This window comes from Hibiscus syriacus, unplaced genomic scaffold (genome assembly GCF_006381635.1).
Source record: "Hibiscus syriacus cultivar Baekdansim isolate YM2019G1 unplaced genomic scaffold, ASM638163v2 tig00003398_pilon, whole genome shotgun sequence".
NCBI lineage: Eukaryota > Viridiplantae > Streptophyta > Magnoliopsida > Malvales > Malvaceae > Hibiscus > Hibiscus syriacus.
In genome coordinates this window covers 393,333-399,332 of record NW_024061969.1, presented here as the reverse complement: position 1 = coordinate 399,332, position 6,000 = coordinate 393,333, and the positions used below count along the sequence as shown (strand labels likewise).

Genomic DNA, 6,000 nt, shown 5'->3' with positions numbered 1-6,000 from the left:
ACCTAAGGTAGATAGATAGCTCAAGCATATATAAACAATCAAACAGAGATCAAATGCAATTAAAAGCAATGGGAAAATAAGATCAGAAACACCAGATTCGTAGGGTGATATGAGAAATCAAAGCGGTCGAACCAAGAAAAAGACAGATCTGTAAATTTTAATCTACCTAATATCTGCAACTGAAAATACGTAAATCCGATCAGAATTTATCAATCTAAAAGAAAGCATAAACTCCAAAATAACTTAATAACCGACAAGAGGATTTAAAGTGCAAAGCTTGCCAGTTTCTATGCCTTGGCCGATCAAAAGAACACACAGATATGGCTAACAATCAATCAGTATATTTCAATTTCGAACTACTATTATTGGTTCTCGTCAAGGCAAGCAATTTATTTCACTAACTTATAACCAATTTTTTAAACCTAGATTGTAGACAATCATAAACCCAACAATGATCTATTTCACAACCAATCAAACAAAAATGCAACTATTATATGGGAAAGAAGGGATGGTGTTTGAACCTAGGCCGGAAAATAACCAAAGAATGAAACCGCCAAGAACGAAGACGGAAGGGATGATGAGGACGGCGTTCTTGGCAGATCTAAGAAGGGACTTTCCTTTCTCGGCGGCGCATGAAAGAGCGTCAGTTTGGGGACGATGGGCTCTTTCAGAAGTGGTGGCGTTGAGGGATTTTTAGGGTCCTCGGTGTCCTTGATATTGTTAAATCATACCGATATACTTGTCAAGGTAAAGTTCGATATTGGAGCCGCCATTATAGTACTTGATATGATCAAAAGCCCAAGTAGGCACATAGTTCCTGTCGAATTGGACAGGTGGAGGCCTCATTGTTCCAAACGCTATAAACAATACACCCACCGACAAAATCCATAGTGATGAACCTATATTTCTGCTGTTCTGCACCGAAATCAATCTAACATTTTAGATAAAAACCAATACAAGATAGAAAACGAAAATGAGAAAAAGAAACTCGGATATGTTGCATACCCGAGAAAGAGGAAACTGAATTGAAGGATGAGGAAAAAATGGAGTGGTAAAGGGGTTTATGTAGCCTTCTATTCCGATGTAGTTTCTGTAGTTGTGTAATTGTTTATAATAATATAATAATAATGTAAATGGCAATATAAAAACAAAATATAATTTATATTTTGGGGAGATTCGGAGAAGAAGAGAGTCAAATTTAAAAGTGGTTATGGTCTAAGGTCAAGCGTTTAAAATGGTAATAATTATAATGTTATACATCTATTTTTAACAGATAATTGTCTCACAATATTCGACTCTAATTTATAATTGTTGGTAGTCTTTCAATAATTTCATCCCTTATTATGATTCATTTGTCAATGCATTCAGATCTGTTTGTATCGATTTTTTGTGTAAGTTCTTGGATGAGTTTTTAACATTTTTCTTGCATGGTCATTTGTATGATGCTAGTTTCTTATATAATGATTATAGGAAAATGTTCTAGTTATGTGTTCAATTTACGTTTATGGATGTAAGACTTTTATTGTAATTTTAAATATTTTTTTTTAAAAACTAACTGCTTATATTTGTATAAAAAATTATTTCTAAATATTTATATTAAACCAAACTCACCCTAAAGAGTGATTTTTGACTTTTTCATCCAATTAAAGTGAAGATTTGATATTAAATTTGCTAAAAACAACTAATACTAAATTTGTGGTGTTTTAATTAAGAGTAAATTTTATCAAAATTTTCAGATTTTGATTTTCTTTTTCCTTTTGACATTAATTAACTTGTGATCTCAATAGAAAAAGAAACTTTCTTATTATTATAGATACTATTTTTCTCATCAAATTATCAATATTATTAAAATTCTATATTAATTTTTAGAGTTAATTCCATCAAATGTCCCCAAACTATGATCTCATTCAAAATTGGTCCTCAAATTTTTGAATATTCTAATTTCATCCTCAAGTTCATCCAAATATGTAATTAGTTTCAAGTATAATTTAACCTAAATTTTATTTTTTTACAAACATATAATTATATAACTTGCCTTAACAATTTTATTAACAATGGATGTGATTAGTATATACATATAATTTGGAATGAAATTGAAATGTCCAAAAAGTTTAGAGACCAATATCGAATGAAGATCATAGTTTGGGGATGAAACTGAAATGTTCAAAAGTTTGAGGACTCATCTAGAATGATAGTCATAGGTTAGGGATAACATTGGAATTTTTAAAAGTTTAAGGACCAATTTAGAAATGAGAGTCATAATTAAAGGACATGTGATGCAATTAACACTATTTTTATATAATTACAATATCTAAATTAATTAATTAATTCAAATCACTAATTTAAATTCATCGATATCTAATTTAATCATTAATTAATTTAAATCATAATTATCAATATAATTTAATTGTAATATTTAAATATATATTTAAATATCTTATCCGGATCGATGAATAATTTTTTCAATTAATATAAAATGATTATGAGATAATATATATTTTAAAATTTTCAATCATTTAATAAATTTATATTATTTACTTTTACAAAATAATATGATATTTGTTACTAAATTTTAAATTGCCATTTCTATTAAAAGATTAAAAAGAAAAAAAAAAGGAAATAAAACAATATAAACTTGAAAATAAGAAAACAACCTAGGAAAGACAATGGAGAAAAATTAGAGAAACGAATTAATAAATTAAAAAAAGGAACGATAAACGATCTTGGTGCGAGTGGAAATGGCGACGGAGGAGAAGCTCCTCCTCTTTCACAAATCTCTATTCTCTTCTCCTCTTGTTCTCGTAAAATCTTCGAAACGGGTTTTGAATGCGTTTTGAATTCGATCAACAATCAAACTACGATGATCCGTTTCAATCAAATGGAAACGTTTATGAAAACCCATAGTTCATATATGTTTTTTTATGTGAAATTATATTTTCATTGTTTGGAAATTACTAATAAAGGAAGAGGGAGGGGCTAAACAGTAGTTTAGAAAAAGAGAGAAGAAAAAGGGAAGCGGAGGTGGTTGGTGTTTTTTTCGAAGGGTAATGTCTTGGAAGGACAAGGTAAATCAATGGAGCTGTGGAAAAGCTGCCGCCGCCGCCGTCAATATTTAAAGAGTTGGTTCTATCGTTCGCGACATTGGAGATACTTGCCTTCCCCATTCTTCCATCAAGGTTGTTTTTAGCTTTTAGATTATTCCTTTAACATTCTTTATATCTATATATTAAATTATATAATCAAACGATTTTGTTTCTTGTGAAATCCAATTTTAATTCCTTTATATTGTTTTTTTCCTTATCTTTGAATCATTACAGTTTCTAAATTTTATAAGGTTTTAGTTGCAAACGTTTTGATCAAATGAGATCCCTGGGCGGGATCTAGGGTTTTCTTTTGTTTATTGTTTTTTTTTCTTCTGAAAATAGGAAAGTAAATTATTACAATAATGGAACATGTTAGGATTTTCGGAAGCTCGAAACGACAATCGGAATAATTTGCAAAGAGGGGTCGGAACGGTTTTGTGTTTAAGAGTAAGGAGATTGAAAGATAGAAAATTACACAGCGATTTAGAGTGGTTCGACTTTCTCAACCAAAGTCTACATCCACTACCTTAGCTCCTCACCAAGGATTTTCTAACAAATTCACTAATTTGTTCTTTCTTTTGAGGACAAAGAGATAACCTTACAACTCCCTAGTTTTTCCGGGCTAAACTAGAACCTTTCCCTAGCTTTTACACGGGATAAGCTAGAACCTTTCCCCTTTACAATAGGATAAAAGATGTAAACAAGAAAACCTCTCTAAGGTAGGTGTTTACAAGATTAAGCTCACAAGAACAAATTATTTACAAGAGAAATATGAAATAAGAATGAAAAACTCTTCTCTTGTGTTTGATTGCTTGGATAGTTGTTCTCTTTCTTCTTCAAGTGTCTTTAGCTTGTATTTATAGCTTGGAATGTGTTTGAAGTCATATCTAGCCGTTGGGGATGTTTTGGAGCCGTTTGGGAATGATTTTTCTACAAAAATAGGCTGCCCAGAATGGGGGAATCGGTACCCCTTCATAGGGAATCGATACCCCTTCATAATATTCAAATATTATGACCGTTGGGCTGATGAACAGTGAGGGAATCGGTTCCCCTTTTACATACTAGAATTTTTTAGCCTCGAGGTACTGTTCAAATAGTGATTTACTGCTGTAAATTCAATTAAGTCTAAATACATTTTGTAAATTCAATTCAAGTCCAAAAACCATTTTACCTTAAATTGTTATATCGAAACATAATTCAACAGAACATTTCATTGGTTAAATGTTTAGTTCCAGTAGTTTCAGAAATTGAGCAAGCTTGAAATAGATAATTAGTGATTGGAACCATTGTTGAGTTGACCCTTTAATAGTTGAATTTTATTTGTATGTTTATACATGACAAAGTTTGAATTGCTCATTGCTGGTCAAATGCAACGAAACATTAATTATAAAAGAGTTTAGCAATTTGGCATGTCTGAACATTGAACGTTGAGCTCACACTAATATATTTTCAGAATTTATGCTCTGAAAAAATGAATAAAGACCATACAATCTTAAAATGTTTATTTATCGACTCTCTACATTTTCTATATTGATAGTTTCAATAACTAGAGAAGAAAGTGGCTTCACTGCTGTTGATAAAATTGATCTCCACAAAAATGTACCTTCATTGGTTTCCCATTTTCTGATTATGTTATGGCTAGGGTAATTTTTTTAATCTATTGCCATATTGATAAACCTGGTACTTATGATTTAGGTAGGCAAGATGCTTAAGCCAGAGAAATGACAGGCCACTTTTGATAACAAAGGGAAGGTTTCCGGTTTTCAGAAAGCACTTAAGTTGATTATTCTGGGGGTATGCCATAACTTCTCTTTCCCTTTTCTTGTGCCAATCATTTGTTTCACCTAGATTGTTTATTTTATACTTTCATATTGCACTTGTTGGGAAATCAGTTGGTATTGCTATTGTACTTGCGGACATGGATTTTGATTGTGGTCCATGGTGGTGAGGTCTGATATGCTCAAAAATTTGTTTCCTTGTTTTTGAAATAAATAGGCTTTAGTAGTAAATTGACCCCAAAACTATGCCCTAGTTTTCAGATCGGTACTTAAAAGTGTTTTTGGTAAGAAGTGGTACCTAAAGTATTAACTTGTTAACCCCCCCCCCCAAAAAAATTACCAGCCGATAAGAATGTGGCACGTGGCATGTTCTTATTGGACACCATACACTTTTGGGGGTATATGATATAAAATGATAGTTTAAGTACTGCTTCTGACCAAAAAAAGTTGTACCAATTTGAGAATTGGAGTATAGTTGAGGGACCAATTTTGTTAGTAAATTTAAATAAATAATGCCAAAAGTTATGAGTCTGCCAATCATTGTTCTTCCTTTCGTACCAATTTGATCATTTTTTTAAATTCTGTCATGTTCGACTTTGCATATTTATATGTAAATTCTAATTACATTAACCTATGAAAATTTCTACTTCATGCCTTTCTGAACTACATGGCACTAAAATTTTAGCAGGGTCTATCATGGATGGCAATTGGATAATTTTTTATGTTATTAACTTGGCCCAATTTTAATTGGTTGTGTCAGACTGTCAGTTAATACCTTATATGATAATCAAACCTGACTATATTTTCTTTTTTGTGTGTATTTTCGTGTTATTATGGTAATTATATGCCTGCCTATTTTATGTCGCTGGCTTCTTGAAGTTCTTCAATTTTTTTGAGTTCTTAAATGTGAAGAGACTAATATGTTTGGAATTAATTGTTGGCTTGATTGGATGCCCACTTTAACCTGTTCCATTTCTGATTCATATTTGTTTAAATTGTAAACACATAGGTTTGGCTTCTAGAAATTCGCATGTTTTATGATCTGCAGTGGCCTATAGGCACAATGGCACTTCTCTCTTGTTTTGTTTGCATTCATGATGCTTTCTATCATATTTCTATCTTTTAGATGCAACTTGGTT

General features: G+C 31.4%; 1 pseudogene; it reads left to right on the top strand.

The window, feature by feature from the left end:
• Positions 1-1,178: 1,178 nt before the first annotated feature.
• LOC120176558 overlaps positions 1,179-6,000 on the top strand; it is a 45,640-nt pseudogene continuing 40,818 nt past the window's right edge.